General features: G+C 44.4%; 1 pseudogene across 1 annotated transcript in view; it reads left to right on the plus strand.

Annotated features, from left to right (window-relative positions):
- The window catches only part of LOC146839621 (membrane-spanning 4-domains subfamily A member 4A-like), a 154,505-nt pseudogene extending 137,833 nt beyond the window's left edge, over nucleotides 1-16,672 (plus strand). Inside the window, exons 5-6 of the transcript XR_014981113.1 lie at nucleotides 15,504-15,629; nucleotides 16,036-16,672. The product of XR_014981113.1 is annotated as a membrane-spanning 4-domains subfamily A member 4A-like (transcript). The remainder of the gene's footprint in view (nucleotides 1-15,503; nucleotides 15,630-16,035) is intronic.
- Nucleotides 16,673-17,391: the final 719 nt, after the last annotated feature.

A 17,391-nucleotide genomic window follows, 5' to 3' on the forward strand; every position in this document is an offset into this window, starting at 1 on the left:
GCACACGCAGGAGATCGCCGAGAGGTGGGCCGGAAGAACAGGCCTCAACGTCCGACGTCGAATAAAGGGTCATCCTCTACCAGCCACGGAACTGTCACATGGAGATACAGCAACTATCCCACAGTCCATCACAGGACAACACCAGGACTGGGTCTTGATGATTAGAATGTGCAAATGGCCTATCTGGTGCAACACAGAGGGGACTACTCCGGATGAAACAACAATGCTATCCAAAGACTGTGCGTCGCCGCTTCCGCTTCCGCACCCGAGTGGGACAGCACCTGATGACCCACCCACAGGACACAGATAAGTGCTAATCGAGGGCTCAGAGAACTAACTAATGGAGCACTGCTTGTATGTTATATATATGATTATGCACACTTTGCCCGGGGAATCAGGTGTCCCATACCATGCATAGTCACTCTTGTTATGCGGCTGCCGCCCTGCATGCCGAGGAGAGCATTGGACTGCATGCTCCTACAGAGACCACCCATGTGATTTCTTTCACAGGGAATTGGAATGGTAGCTCCCTCCAACTTGTGTACACCACACCTAGTTAATTGTTTGTTTTGGGGTTGGGAGTGGGGGAGTTGGGTAAGCTATAAATTCATGGGGTTTGTCTTCGCTGCAATGGGAAAGGCGGAGTGGGAGGGGGACAGGGTGTTATTTTGAAAAGCCTGGTCGGCATTAGGATAGCAGATTCTACCTGCCATGACAAAGACGCACACATAAGTTACTGGCAAGAACACCATAACCTTGACACGGGGTAGAGATAACAGAGTAAGACATGCACGATCCCTGACATTCATGACATGGAATGTGAGAGGTCTTCAGAATCTGCAGCAAATACGCAAGGTCCTCCTATTTGGACCGCCACTAAGTAGATGTTGCCTGTCTCCAATTAACACATTTGACAGACCTCACAGAGGGCAGAATAGGTATGAGGTGGGCATCGTATCGTATGTCATCATCTTACTCTACCTACGCTGGAGGAGTAATGCTTCTTGTTAGGCGCGGCACTTTCTTCACTTTAATTAGCTCCATTAAAGACGACCAGGGGCGGTATGTGATTTTTCACGGCAACTTCGGAGGCACTGCCCTAACTATTGTCACTACATATGGCCCAAATACTGTTGATCCGTAATTTTCTGTATAGATACTGGTAAAACTGCACACCCTACCTCCCGCAGCTGTCCTCTAGGGTTTGGATTTTAACACATGCATAGATCCAGCCCTTGATAGGTCGACCGGAAATGAAAGGTATGGGAAGCAAGTGGCAAAGGCACTAAGGGACGGTATGGATGAGTGTGCCCTGTTGGATATATGGTGTTTGAGACACCCAGGCCGTAAAGAGGGCACATGTACATCAACTGCTCATAACACGTGGTCTAGAATAGACTATTGGTCAGGATATATGTACATGGACGACTTCTGAAGAACACATGCCCAAGACACTGTCAAACCACGCACCTGTTTGCCTGGTACTTGCCATCCCCACGCACACTTCACGACAGTTTACGGGGCGTCTACAACAGGGTGCACTTGGTGACCAGGTTTTTTGCTCTGAATTGCACCAGGCAATAATAGAGTATTTTGACCACAACGCAGGCTCTGTAAGCAGTGCAAAGACATTGTGGGAGGCCTTCAAGGTGACTATTAAGGGCCATTGTATTGGTAAACATGCAGGGATACTAAAAGACATACAGCAGCAACTAACAAAGGCGGAACAAGATATACAACATTTAGAGGAGGAATGTGCGGCCACACTGGACCCTAAGCTACTGGTGGATATCAGGTTGAAAGTAGACACCTATCATGACTTCGCAAACGAAGAGATAAAATATATTTCGAGTAAATACACTGGACCCAAGTATGGAGAGGGGGGCAGACGCTTTCAACCCGCACACACGTCAACTTACATTATCCAGATCACGAACACGCAAGGCCAACCCACATATGACACCTCGTCAATTCTAGATTGCTTCTCAGAGTTTTTCACCCGCCTCTTCTCTGCACAATCGACGGCTTCCCCGCCTGAGATATGCCACTATTTAGAGGCTATTGCCCTGGCATGGCTCTTGAATGACCATTGCAAATATTTTTGCCATTACATCACTGAAGACGAGATAAAAGAAGCGAATAAGAATAATTCCCTAACTAATAACAAAGCCCCCGGAATGAATGGACTCCTTGGCGAGTTTTATAAAGAATTTAGGGATTTACTACTCCCACACCTGGCGGAGATGTATAAGGAAGCCTACAAAGATGGCATGTTACCGGCCTCCCTGCGAGAGGCGCTCCTGATTACCCTCCCCAAACCAGACAAAGACCCAGTAACGTGCGAATCTTACCGCCCATTATCATTAATAAACTTAGACGCTAAAATATAAGTTAAAATTATCGCAACGTGCATACAGCCTCTTCTGCGCAATCTGATTTCGCCGGACCAAGCCGGTTTTATATCGTCACGATCCACAACGCAAAATATACGGACCATATTTGCAATATTTCACCACTTGAAACCCGAGTTGCCGGATGCCGCGGCCTTGTTGGACGCGGCGAAGGATTTTGATTCAGTGGAATGGCTCTTCATGTTCATGGTGCTGCGTAAGATGGGGTTCCCCGAACTGTTTCTACTCTGGAAAGCACTATTATACACAGCGCCCAGCGCGCGTATTAGAGTTAATGGCTACACATCAGATCAGATTAGTATCAGCCGGGGAACAAGACAGGGATGCCCACTCTCGCCGCTTCTTTTCACAATAGCGCTAGAACCACTAGCATGTAAAATACGGCAAAAACATACAGAATCCGCTCTACAATTTTAGCTTCGGCCGGTTGCTATATCTCTCTATGCTGACGACATGGTCCTCTATGCCCGGTACCCGGATCTCAATTTAAACCCCCTCATTAGAGAATATATCAGGTTCAAACAATACTCAGGTCTCAGTATCAATTGGGACAAGTCGGTGGTAATACCACTTACGCCAGTTACTACACGGCCTAATCTGGATTACCCATTACAATGGCAGACTGAACTGGTCAAATATCTAGGCATATGGATACACCGTAACCCAGAGGAAGTAACTAGAGAGAATTATGGTAGAGAAATGACAAAACTGGAGGACCAAATAGATCAGTGGATTAAACTACCGCTCTCCCTGGCTGATAGGATCGCTATCCAGAAGATGGTTGCATTGCCAAAAATTCTGTATTTATTTATGAACATACCGATCTGGCTCACACAAAAAATCTTTGCACGACTGCGATTGTTAATACTGCGACTAACATGGGCGGGGAAGCAGGCAAGAGTGGGTTTGAAAGTTCTGACGAGACCCTACCATCAAGGAGGCTTTGGAGCACCAGACCTCCAATTATACTTTTACTGTGCGCAGGCACAACATGCTCATTGCTGGCTACATCCACATGACCACATACCACATACAGCAGTAAAACACGATTGTGTGAAGCCAACCCCCCTGATTTCATTCATATCCCACCGAGGAGGAATGCCCCGAAAGAGAAGATACATCCGGTACATTGCACATCGCAGGCATGGCACACATTAGCAAAGAGGGCACAGAAACTTCCGCTAAATGCTCCGGTGCTGCCCATCTCACATCACCCACAAATAACAGTCACACAAGAGAAGAATATGTTATCCGCACTAGGGGAAATGGGGCTACGCACCATGGGCAATGTATTTCCGCATGGCCAATTTCTATCACAGGATGCACCGTCGCTCAGCATACACCGCACGCCATTAAAGATATTTGCATATTTGCGACTGCGAATGGCAGTACCGGGATTGTACTCCTCATTCCCAGATGAACCGACACTGCTTAACACACTACAAATCTTGTTGACAGCATCCACAAGCCAGCACTTAGTCACACGGTTGTATGCCACAGCCCAAGAAGAACAGAGTCAACCCCCAAATAGGCCACTTCAAAGGTGGGAGGAGGCAGTGGGGTACCCTATTGCTCCAGATTGGGATTACAGCTGTGCACTGCGAAAGTTGCTTACACCGGACTGCAACTTGCACATCATTCACTTTAAATTTCTACATCTAATATGTTACACACCGGCAAAGCTATACAAATGCGGACTGCGACTAGAGGACAAGTGCCACAGATGTAGCGGTCCGGGAGCAGACTTTCTGCACGGGACATGGTCATGCCCACAGATCTACCCATATTGGCACGAAGTAACTAGCACTCTTACGCTTATGTTAACAGAACAGATACCTGACAACCCACTGGTATGCCTGCTGGGAGTATACAAATTAAAGTTGGCTATAAGACGAAAATTTCTGACTGTTGCATTATTGCTGGCCAAACACCGCATTGCTATACGATGGGTTAGTAAGCGCCCACCACGATTTAAGAACTGGATCACAGACATTACTTATTGCAAGGAGATGCTAGAGACATATGCAGAAGAGTTACCCCTGGCCTCCAGACCTAGGGATTTCTGGGAACCTTTTGTACAATATCTTAGTTCTACCCAACCCAATGACTGAGGCGTGTCAAGCCAAAGGGCTTCTCAGGCACAGCTGAGATGTGCATTGTGGAGTACAGACTGTTGCGTGGGCTAGGGGGCAGAGGGCGCACACTATGGTACCCTGGGGACACGCACTAGAGATGATACCGATAACACCTATATGGAAATTATAATTTACTACGGGCCAAACATGTAATTGAATGTAAGATTCTTGTGCTTTGTAGATGTTTGTCACGATGGACTAATCATGCTGTGTGACTCTGTAATTTCTTTTTGCTGACCGGAATAAAATTAAAAAAAATTTAAAAAGTATTACATGTCCTGACAGTAAAACTCCACCAAAGTTGTTTTCCACTGTAGCGTGGCTTGCTCTCCCATAGAAAATCACTGAGTTAACTTATAACTCTTTATCCTGCACAACTCCAGTTTGGGACTAGCTAGAAAAACTATTCAAGACTTATCGTAATAGGAATTTAAAATCCAACCTAATAGCAAAGCAAGATTTTAAATTACTATTTTGAAAGTGCCACTTTTAGAAAGTGGTTATTTTCCTACCTAAGACAAATGTGCCTTACTGCCAGTGACCAGGGTCACCTGACTTTTGATGGGTCTCATTTGGTGTGTTGTATATTCCTCCCATGCAGTGGACAAGGGACATGGGTGTGGGGAGGTCTGGGTCTTCCTGACAGGATGACTGTGGTGGAGCTGTGCCCCTGCCCTAATTATACTCAGATGGGGCCCTGCCTGGCACACACAGAAGAAACCTGACACCAGCTCTGCTCCTGCCTATGCTTCTCTAGCCGGGCTGGAGCCAAATGACCTGAACCAGTTTTAGGGTTATATAAAGTGGTATCCCCCACACACAGGCTGGCACTGAGCATAAAAGTGGCTCCCCCAGAACCTGAAATCAGAACACCTCTGGACGTATAAAGACTCAGAAGAAGGACTGCCCCGCTGTCTGAGACCTAATGAAAAAGTGGACATGCTTGCCTTGAGCCAAGGACCCAAGACGTGGCTCCAATAGTTAGTTACCTAACCTCCTGTGTGAACTATAGTGATGTATAATTCCTTATAGCCGTTCCTGCTTTGTAGTTGACCAGACCCTGCTGGATCTTACCTGTCTCCCTCATGTGGCCTCTGTGGGAGTGAGTTTTGATCCTCCTTGGCTGGAGTCAGAGTGCACTTCTCCCTGCCTAACTGATGGTTTGCAACAACAACAAGGTGATGGATGGAATGCTTAAATTAATCTCAGCCACTGGTAATCTCTTGGGGTCACATCCCAATCCATTGATTTTCTCCCACTATGCCTCCTGTTTGGACCCAGCCATATGCAAATCAGCCTTGGCCCTGCTCCAAAGGGAGCAGTCCAGCCCCAACTGCCGAGCCAGGTCCTCCCTCAACGGGATCACAAGCAACCCAGTACCAGTTATGTTATGTTATGTTATGTTAAAAAATATTTGTAACGCGCGCTATCACCATTGGTTTCTTGGCGCTCAGGGCAGTTCTGCCCTGATAAGGGCTCATCAGCCTGTAATAGCTTGATTCCAGGGGCACAGTGAGCACGGGCCCCATGTCTGAGCATGACCGTTGCACTGGATGTCAACTGCAACAACAACAAGGTGATGGCTGGAATGCTTGAATTAATCTCAGCCACTGGCAATGGCTTGAGCCCCATCCCAATCCATAATTTTTCGACCATCATTCCACCTCAGTTTGGGCCCCGACATATGCAAATCAGTCTTGACCCTGCTCCAATGGTAATAGTCCAGTCCGAACTGCCAACCTTGGTCCTCCATTAACCAGAATAGAAGCACCCTAGAACCAGTTCTGCCCTGATAAGGGCTCATCAGCCAGGGACAGCCTAATGCCAGTGGCAAAGTGAGCATGGGACCTATGTCTGGGCATACCCATTGTACCTGGGGCATTAACTGCAACAGCACCTCAGTTTAGACCCAGCCCAGCCATATGCAAATTAGTCTTGACCATGCTCCAATAGTATTCTGAACCAGAATACAAGCAACCCTGGACCAGTTTTGCCTTGATAAGGGCTCATCAGCTAGGAATAGCTTGATTCGAGTGGCGCAGTGAGCACGGGACACACGTCTGGGCGAATCCATCGCGCGTAGGGCATCAACTGCAACAACCATGCCTGTAGCATTAGCAGAGACTTCAAGGCATACTATAGGTAAGGATATGTATTTTCAATGGTGTGACCTTTACATTTAGTTATGAGAGTATCTACAAAATGTAAATGTGTGACTTTTACCAATTGTACCATTAATTTTTGGGGTATTAGGTTGCGCTAGTGTTGGCATTTTGCTGATTTATGTCAGGTTGCACATCAGGAAGGGGTGGAAACTAGAGGGAAAATAGTACTCAAGGGATTCAGCCTCCAGAGGCCCAGCTTTGAGCCATCCATGGAGCTGCAGTTGTATGCTTTGGGTCTATGCAGCGTGGCACTGCTATGCGTGCTGCCAGCACCTCTGCTGCCTGTATTTTAGAGTGTCACGTGGGAGGGACCAATGAGCACACCGTTGGACCCTAGAATCTGAGTTTGCTAGCGTGTCTGTGCTTATGCTGATGTGCACAGCAGTGCCGATCACAAACCCAGCCTGCAGACATGTCAGTGTGTACTCAAAAAGAAATATTGTGCAATTCTTCAACCAGGAACTTTTGTCTTACAATATTTGACCAATGTTCCCTGTAAATAATTACTGAAGACATCTATATTTTACAAGCCCTCAATTTTAAAATTGTACATATGTACAATTATTGACTTAGACATTATGGGGCATCTCAACAGCAACCGGCGATAATTATCTCTAAGCGCACTTAGCGCAAGGATAATTATCGCCGGCTAGCGTGAATTTTTATCGCTGAGATAGCGTGCTATTAGCAACGCTTATCTCAATAGCGATAAAAATCCTCACGCTAACAGGCTAATGTGAGATTATCGCTGGAAACCCAGCGATAATCTCACGTTACCTTGTTGATAGGGACAGGCAAACTTAGCCATGATATCCTCCTTCCATAGGATATCATGGCTAAGTCAGAAAAATACCAGACGTAAAAAAGCAGCGTTAACCGCGGTTAGCGCTGCTTTTTTTGTCTCTAACAGGGTTAGCGGCATTCTTGATAATAGGAGAAATGTCGCTTAGCGACATTTCTCCTATTATTTTACTCTGGAACGCCCCCTTTGCATCTCATTAGAGATGCAAGGGGAAGCGTTGATAGGGCGCTAGTTTTATCTCTCCTTTTTTGGCTTTTAAAGCCAAAAAAGCAGAGATAAAGCCCTTGTTGATATGCCCCCAAGATACATAGTTTATAAAAAAAACGGTGAATTTCTGGACATCTTTCCTCTTTGCCTCTGCTTTTTAAATGGAAACTAGCATCAGCTCAAAATGTGGAAAGGAGGATCTTGACCGCTAGTCTATGGCATATTTTCTCACAAATTATGCTTAATGCTGCTCTATAGTCTATCGCGAAATACCTCCTTCCTACCTTCTTGGTGGTAGTTTCAATGCGCATGGTCAGGATCTGGGGGGGGGGGGGCCGGTAGGGGGGAGAGGAGTGGGCCCTACAGTGGGTGAGTCAGGACTACAAGGTAAGTTTCATTGGCTCTGAGAGGATATTCCATCATCATTGACAGTCACAGACCCCTGTTGTGAGCTGAAGGGAGGAAAATGTTGCTGCAGAATTCCGCCCGCTCAATCATAAAGTAACAAGTGTTCTCTCAACCAGAATGTCTGGGTGGAACAATGCCGGACCTGATATTATTTACCCGGAAACTCCCGCCAGTAACATTGCATTGGGAAAGTGCTACATTGTAGTCAGGGCTATTCCTCGGCCTCCGCCGGAGATGCTAAGGCACAGTGAAGCATGCAATGCTCCTGCCTGCCAGGCAACATCTTCCCTTTCCATCGTCACCCTCCCTACCACCATCCCTCACCCTCCTGACAAGTACAGAAGCCCTTCCTGCTTCCTGTCACTGTCACAACTAAACCGTTGTCCTCTTTTCGAACACCTGAGTCTAAATTGTCCTCTTCATCTATACCCATGCCAATTTGCAACCTCACCTCACTGTTCATCTGACCACCATGTCTGACATTAATTCTGCCACCCAATGACATCACAGTTTGCTTGTAGAATGTCTCGTTGAGTCGCTACCTAAAAATACTGATTAAACTCATTAAACTCAAGGTACGTGCCCCTCTGCCCTCTGGTTCACAGTTGATTCATCCTCTTGGACGTATCTTCAGGAACTCCTTATCAGAGCAACAAATTACAATAACGCTGAATTAGAAAAGATGATTTAAAAAATCTGTTGTTTACTCCAGAATTCCTTTCTGTTGCTGCAAGGACGATCAGTCCCCATATGCAGTCAAAGCCTTTGGCATCTTAACCCTCTCGCGGACCCTGAATGATGCTGCTTGCCCTTACTCCTTCCCATTCGATCTGTGATGATCTTTCAGAGTTTTTCAGCAATAAAATCAAAAACCTTCTTTATTCTTTTATGCACACTTCTCACTTACCACTTATGATGGAAATCTCTTCCCTCGACCTTTCATTTCTGAATCCTTTTGCTCATGTTGAACACTCTTATATTTCTGCTATGATGGCTTTGGACCCTTGCCCAGCAACATGGCTCCATTTTTGCCGTCCCTTGCCTCTTTCTTTTAAATTATCTCTTTCCTCTGGTGTAGTTCTGGATACCTGAAAGCGGGCTTTAGTTGTCCTCTAATTAAAAAAGTCCCCAGCCGACCCAAAACTCCCATCCAACTTTCTGCCTGTTTCTCTTCTTCCTTGTCCAATCCAACTCCGGGAAGCATTTTTGTCAGCAGACCACCAAGTCTGGGACTGCTTTTTGAATAAATCAGTTTTCTTTTCTAAATGCAGCCCGTTTCCCTTAAAGGAAAACGGGATACATTTAAAAAAGAAAAATGAAACTTTTCAGTTTCATTTTTTAAGGGCAAGCAGTGGTACATGGGACCACTGCTTGTTCTAAAAAAATATTTTTGCCAGTCTCACAAAGGGAGAGGGGTCCCCTGGGGACCCCTTCCCATTTGCGACTGTTTTACCACCTACTTGAAGTAGGTGGTTGTACATGACCTAAAGACTCGCTATTAGGAAGGGACACCCCTTCTTAACAGCGAGAGTCGCAAATGCTAAAACAGCGTTTGTTCATGCCCGGACCCTATTTTGTGGTCGCAAACGGGCCGATCTCCTGTTTGCGGCCACAAAAATGGGTTGTACATCTTAATCTCCCCGTGCTGTCCCCTCCCCCTACTATCACCTTCAGCCAATCGCTGCCTCCGGTACGTTTCTTCTGAAACTGCAGAAGTGAGAGCGTCGTCACTTCGAGTATCTCAGGATGGTAAATTCAAAATATGGTTCTTTAACAGCAAACCACATTTCTATGTATTTGCAGAAGGTGAAAGGGGTTTCACACCAAGAGGAGGCGAGTTTATCTGCCAAGACGCTAGTTTACACTGAGGCGCGCGCTCTGGTGCGCTCTGCCATTGTTTTGCTAGCAACTGCCTTCTAAATACAGTTGCATTCTTGGAGAAGAAATGCACTGTCACTGAATGGCAACTGTGCTAGGTTTCCGCCGTCACCTGCACCTCTATCAAAGAATTTGTTAATGTTTTGCTCTGTATAGGTATCTGTCTGAAAGCCAGTGTTGTTGTTTTTTGTTCATCTTCGGAGGCTTTTATTTTGTAGTTTTCTAAAATGTACATACATCTGCGTTTAAAAGGTACCACAAATACTTTGGGGCAGATTTATAAGCCCCTTGCGAGACATTTACGCCGCTGTTGCGTCAGTTCTGTGACGCAGCGGCGGCGTAAACCATGTGCCATGTTGTGCCTTATTTACAACGTGACGCATCTAGGGAGATGCGTCACGTTGTAAAGCCCTGCACCACATTAAACCTGCGTCAGGTTTAATGTATGCAGGGTGGGCGTTCCATCGGAAAAAGCCTCGGAAAAGTGACGCAGTGAAATCTACAAGATTTCACTGAGTCACTTTTCCGACGCCGCTGCGTCAAAACCTTGCGCCTGCTTGAAGCAGGCGTAAGGCATGACGCAGCATGTTAGGTATGGGCAGCCCCTAAACATTGCTGGAGTTGCGTCGTGCTTGCGACACGACTCCAGCAATGCGCCGCCCTTACGCCATCAGATGCGTCACGCATCTGTTTATCCTTGCGTCACGATGCGCTGCATTGTAAATGCGGCGCATATGTGGTGGCGCAAGGGTAAACTTGCGTGACGCATCTTTCCTGGCGCATCCCTGCTGATTTGCAGGGATGCGCCAGGAAACATAAATCTGCCCCTTTGAGTGTAAAAACAATTTTAATAATCCGGGCTGAGCATCTTTTATGGCACCGAAAAAATCATGCAGTCAAAGCACAATTTCGAAATGGCCCCCTTATTTTTCACGATTAATTTAGCGCTCTGTCTGCATCGATGCAACATGTGCCTCCGTTGGCTGTGTTTCGGTCACAGTGGCTTCAAGTACTCGCACCGCTTGTTTACTGTCAGGTTAGTTCTGCTTCCGCTGTTTCCTTTAGCAACGTCTCCTCACCACGAGTGATTGATTGAGATGAGCTGGAGAAGGGAAGGCAGCAACACACGTCAGCAGTCACAATCGAATGACGTACAATGACAGAACTAAGAAGAAAGCAAGATTACCACAGTCGTTGTTTTGTCTAAAAATAAGGCAGGTATATGTATTTATTATTCTTTCTTTGCTCTTTTATATTTTTTTGCCTAAAGTGTTCGCTCAGATCACCTAGTCCATTGAATAATTGTTGCTGCAGAATAGAGCTGAATGTTGGCAACCTTTTCGTACAGGGCGTACATCCCAAATACTCTCATGTGAGCGTTCACGCGCTCCACACTCTGCCCTGCATCTCGTGCCTGCGGCCATCTTGTATTTCATGTGTTGTCTGGGCCATCTTCACCCTTACACTGGTATGGATGCCTTACTCATGCTACTGCTTTGGAATGTGTGCACTGCAAGCAGGCCTTTGAATGACCCGCCCATGCAGGCCGGATGCAGCATGACTCACCTCATGGTACTCGTGCTATTGGTGAACTTCCTTGCCAATCCCCAGGCCTTCCCGAAGGTCATGTTTATATTTTGCCCGAAGATGTTATTGTTGGCAGCCTTATGTCCCAAAACAGCTTAATTTGATTCATAAAATCATATCAATCCGCCATGTGCTCATTTGTTACTCTTAGTACAAAAAACAATGGTCCTGAACCAATAATTGAAAAATGCGAAAAAATGTTTGCTCACTAAGTTAAATCATTTACTAAGTCACGAGCAGGATTACTTAAGGAGGCTCACAATATTAAATATGAAATTTAGAAAGAGAAAGGAAAAAAGGGGGGCAACATCCAGTACATAAGTTACTATACATTTATTACTTAGAACGTATTTTGGTTACAATGTTTTAACAATAAAAGCACATAAGGTTGCTCCTGAGGGAACGTGCAAAAAGCAAGAGGTGCTGGAGGGTGATTTGGTGAGACAGAGAAAGATGAAATATAGTAATGGAAAACTTTTTGAATTCACAAAATAAATCGGTTAGAATTCACCGTCAAATTACAATTGAGAAATAGCCTGGCCACAATTCAAATTACAAAATACATTTATGTAATTTAGAAGAAAACCAATTAATGGTCTAGCACGAAAAAGGGGGAAGTTTTTGTGTCCCAGGCGATTAAGGGAGGAGCGTCGACGTTTCGACCCGTCTTGAGGGCCTTGCGGAATTTTAACCCTTGGCCGTGCGGGTCTTCATCAGGACCGGAGGGGCAACCTGAGTGACTCAGAATAATTCGAAAGCCTGGTATTAATCCAGGGTCCATTTCAATGGGGACGTACACCAATTATTCTTGGAGATATTAGGCTGAGTATCTGGGAATCTTCAAAGGCCCATTATCACGTCTAGAGGTTGAGAGATTCAAGGCTGGTGACTGAACGAATCAGTAGGAACCCATTATCCCGAATTGACAGCAGTGCATAATAGAATAGGCACGGGTGCGGGGCCACACACGCCGAACGTCTTAGAGCTGAGGGCTCACTATCTGAGGTCGTGAGGGAAACTGCTTGCGTCTCGTAATGATTGCAGTCTGGGCGTTTGTCTTGTGCTGATCGATCACAGCCCGTCTCGCTGGGTAGCCGCAGTGAATGCGCTGAGGCGCGAAAATTCCATTTGTTACTCTTGGCTCTCTGGATACTCTGTGACAGTGTATATGTTTGTATTTACTCCTTTTGCGGATTCTACCACTGTTAATTGATTGTTTCACAACACTGTGGCACAGTGTAGATATTAAGAAATTGTAAATAACTTTAAATACAAATCGTTTCCAAAAATACTGATGGGTGCAGTGATGTTCTGAAAGCCCTGCATTTTCTGCAAAACTGCAGCAAACTGATCCTTTGCTAATTTCATAATCTCCTTTTTTCTCAATTTCAAATAAAAAGTTATCACTTTCAACCATTCAACAGGTCGGTGGAATACGTGAGGACATATTGAAAGGTCAAAAGCATCAAGGAATTGCTGTTTCAATTACCTTTTGAAAGGAACCCTTTTTTCAAAGTTCTTTGCTTACATCTTCTAAATGACAGTGTTTGTAATGCTGAGTTTTATGTTCAACATTACACAGTTATTTTCATATCAGCACAATGAACCGTAAGCACTGGAGTCCATCTATCCAGACTCTTTTACAGGTGGGTGGAGAGCTAGGCCACCACATTTGTTGCACCCTACAAACACAGTGCAATTTCTCTTGATGAACTCCATAAAGCATACCTTCAGTGAATGCTCAAGCTTTATGTGTTCCTGCATTCTTTCATAATGATCCACAAACAGTGCAGTTCATTATTGTTTTTTTTCTCAACCATGCCACTATATTACTAGTTTGGGAAAATAGAGTGTCAGGAAAAGCTTTGTTCACATTTCTAGGGCGAGTCATGTACATTTTGGATTGCTGATATTAGTGCCAAGGAGGGAACTGTGAATCAGATGGATTGTACTTCATAGAGGTGATAGAGGTGATATGAAAGAACTTAGGCGGTTGCATTTATATTTTTTTAATTTGTTTAATTACATCATTTGTGTTGTATTATATTTGTACCAAGATAATGTGCTACATAGCTAAACTCTATGCCAATACTTGTTTATTCTATAGGTTCTGAAAATGGCCCTCCTGTTATTACCCCAATTGTTGGAAATCTCTAGACCTAGCCACTATTCTCTTTAGCCTGGACTACAGTAATTGAATCTACTTAGCCAGCCCCAAAATCAGGTTTAGGGTGTAAAGAACACAGGTGCTCACTAGCTCTTGGATCTCCGCAAGTAGGAACTAACATCGACTCAACTTTGAACCCTCCATTGGCCACCGCTGGAGAAATGTTGCACTTTAAAAAGCAAATGCCTTTGTTATAAAACTATCAGAGATCCTGAAGAGACTCTTTCCCTGTCTTAGGATCTTGTCTGTTAAACTTATGATTGATCCCCTTAGTAAGGAACTGGCATCCTGGCACTTTTCATTTCCTTGCTGATTCATTGTGGAACAAACCTCTGCTGGTCCTTCATTCAGTCACCCTATATCTGAAGTTCATAAAACATCTTCAAAGCCTACCTTTTTCATTAGCTGTTCCTTTGGTTCACTTCTCTTACTTGCTAGTTCCAAGTCTATCACTAGGACACCTTCCTTTTGGGGAGAAGTGCACTTTATAAAATTCACCTTCATTCATGGTGGGACAAATGAGAGGATTGGGTGGAAAAGCAGGAAGGGAGAGCAAGGTGGTGGAGAAGGAGCATGAAACTGAAGAGAAAAATATATGAAGAAGGCTGTGGGAAAGAGTGGTGCGGGGATCAGGAAGGTGGCCTGGGAGAAGTGAGTAGTCAAAGGTAGGGGATGATGGAAAGAGGGAATTGAGAAAAAGTAGAATGGCGAAGGAGGGGGCTCACCAGAGTAAGAGGTGGGAGAGTTAGCAGGAAATTGTTAGTGGTGGAGAGAAGATGGTGTGGGAAGGATAGGTTGTCAAGGGGGACTGGAGAGGATAGGACGTTTAAGAAAAGGTTGCATCAGGTTCTTGGGCAGGCCCAATTACCAGGAGCCTAAAATGCAACACAGGTAATGAGAAAACCAATGGAACAGTGATGGGAAAAGAGGTACACATTTGAAATTAAGGATTAATTTAGAGACAAGAAGAGGAGGGATGGAGAGTTAATGAGTGGGCGAGAGGTTCGACTGATGAGGTGATGGTGGGGTGAAAACGGTGCGGGATGAGTGATGGGTACTTGGGAAGCAGAGAAGACTAGTGGGGAGGAGATGGTGGGTGGAGAAATATGTGGGTAAAAGGAGGTGTAGAGAACAAGGGGTTGGGAGAGAGGATAGGGATCTGGGGAAGAAGATAATGTTTTTGAAGTTGGTAGATGGAGAACTGAAATACCAAATGGCATCTGACAACCTGGTATGAAATGCTGATGAAGCAGAACAAAACCTCTTCAGTCAGGTTGAAAGTGACTGTCGGATCAGAGATTTCAAGGTAAGTATTCTTTCTGGCTCAAAATGGAAGTACTTCCTGGTCTTCAGTCCACTACTGGTTATGTATGTGGTGCCCTATTACAAAAAAGGCTGTTTTCCATATCAGTAAAGAAAAAAGTACTTATTTCAGCCAAGGTCTCTCTGCTACTTATCTCATCCAATATCTCCAGTTCATTCTATCGAGAACTTTAGTAGAAAAGGTATCTACTCCTGAAAAAGGTAGGGCAGTCAATGTTTAGAAAGCTGAGCGGGTATAAATCCTCATGAGAATCCATCACAAATGTGATGAAGGCAACATCAAAATAATGGGGTGTAAAAATAAGCACTATATTTCATTCCTTTGTATAAGTGCACTACTCAAAGTCAGAACTTCACTGTACGACTGTTACATCACATCAGTTTGCTAACTCTTTCTTTGCTCTGCATTGCCTTTTGTAGGTTTACCAAAAAGGTCTTGTGATGGTTTTTCTGCTGCTCTCATTGCTGGAGATGTGTGTTTCTATTGCTGTCTCCTCTTTTGGATGCAAATCTGTGTGTAATTCTTCCTACCCAAGTGTGGCCCAGGTAAGCCAGTTGTTGGAATCAATTTATCTCCTCTCTACTCTGTGGTGCAGGTAGATAATTTGTGTTCTCCAGTTGACCAAACCAGCGATGCGCATAGTGCTTGGTGTAGATTATCTGTTTATTTGGGCGCTATATATATGCACTTGGTTAATATTTGAGTGTGAAGAATCTATATTGCTAAAGAGGTTTTGATATTTTGAGGCATTTTATAGTGTAATGGATGAAATTATCAGTCATAAACTATGCTCTTCCAGGGACACTAAGGTGGTTTGATAGGCTTGATGTTCGTGCTGATTTTTATAGGCACTCTGTGGTTAATAATGTCTGTCTTTAAATTGTGACTACAGTTGTTTTGGTTCTGTTTCAAATCGGAGATTGTTTTCTATTCATATACTTCTTTTTCTAGCCTTTGTTCGTGGTTCAGAATGCTGACACACAAGACCCAAGAGGGCTTCCAATGCAAGCACCAGGCGTACCAATGGCCCAAGGTGTGACCATAGGGCAAGGGATGCCCTCGATGCAACGAATGCCAATGCCGTATGGACTATCGACCGTGCCAGCTGCTCAGGGTGATACGTCATCAACCACTGCTGTACCACCTCCATCGTACTACAGGAATGTGCCTGGTGATGACTCTCAATCATAAGAGGAAGATGCACCTAAGAAATCAACTGATGAAACAGAAGGACATCCTTTAATTTTTTTACCCAATTCGAATTTCTGATAATGGTGCACAATCTCCTGTTGCATTCTGATTGTGATGTTTTCTGGATCCCTTTGTTTTTCCTGTCTTTTGTGCATTTATGACTTGCCTCCTAAGCTCTTGACTGATCACCCTCTTTCCGATCACTTAACTAAAACGTTTACTTCATTTTGCTCTCTTCTAAAAGATCAGCCAACTGTGCCGTTCCATCCTACCCCCACCACTAGAACGCCTCAGAAAATATTTTGTTTATTTTCACAATGTTGTCCCATTGTTTGTACCGTATTTGTACAGTACAAATGTAATTTATAAAGTCAATAAAATGAAATAAAAAAGAAAAGCAAGAATTGGAAAGCAATTTCCATAGAACGGAATGAGGCTTAATGTAATATATGGTGGTTAGACAGAATATCTGAGCCAAATATATTGTGGGACAAAATATTGTGTCAAGAACATCGAGGACAAAAATATTGTGAAGGTAAGTTTCTACAGGTAAGTAAAGTTTTAGTATATTTAACATATATGCACCTTGACGATATATATATAGTCAAGGTACGTAAATGTGGAGTTAAAAAAGTAAGTCTATACTTACCTATTTTCATTCACCTACTTGATATTTTGGTCCTTGAAATTATTGACACAATATTCTGTCCACACAATATTTTGTGTCCAATATTCTGGCAGCGATGCATAATATATTGGATAATATTTTACATCAGAAACCTAATACACTTTAATATGGCTACTCTCTTAACACCGAGATTCCCCCACAAACCTCTGTATCAATGCCATCTCTGAATTGCTGTTAAGATGTTCCAGTGCTGGGGAATGGCAATTTACTTATCTTTGTCTCTGAGTTCCATCATTGAGCTTCAATGTCACCTGTGTGATCAGGAGACCATTTTGGAGAGAAAGTTTGGTTACGTAACATGATGCCATCAATACTGCAAGGGATTCCTTCTGAGAAAGAGTCTAGTGTTGAGGACCAGTGATAACCTTCTGCACTGTTCAGATTCTCCACAGAGAGACTTTTCTCCCTTTATTTTAAATCAGTAGTGG

Source organism: Triturus cristatus, chromosome 4_1 (genome assembly GCF_964204655.1).
Source record: "Triturus cristatus chromosome 4_1, aTriCri1.1, whole genome shotgun sequence".
Taxonomy (NCBI): domain Eukaryota; kingdom Metazoa; phylum Chordata; class Amphibia; order Caudata; family Salamandridae; genus Triturus; species Triturus cristatus.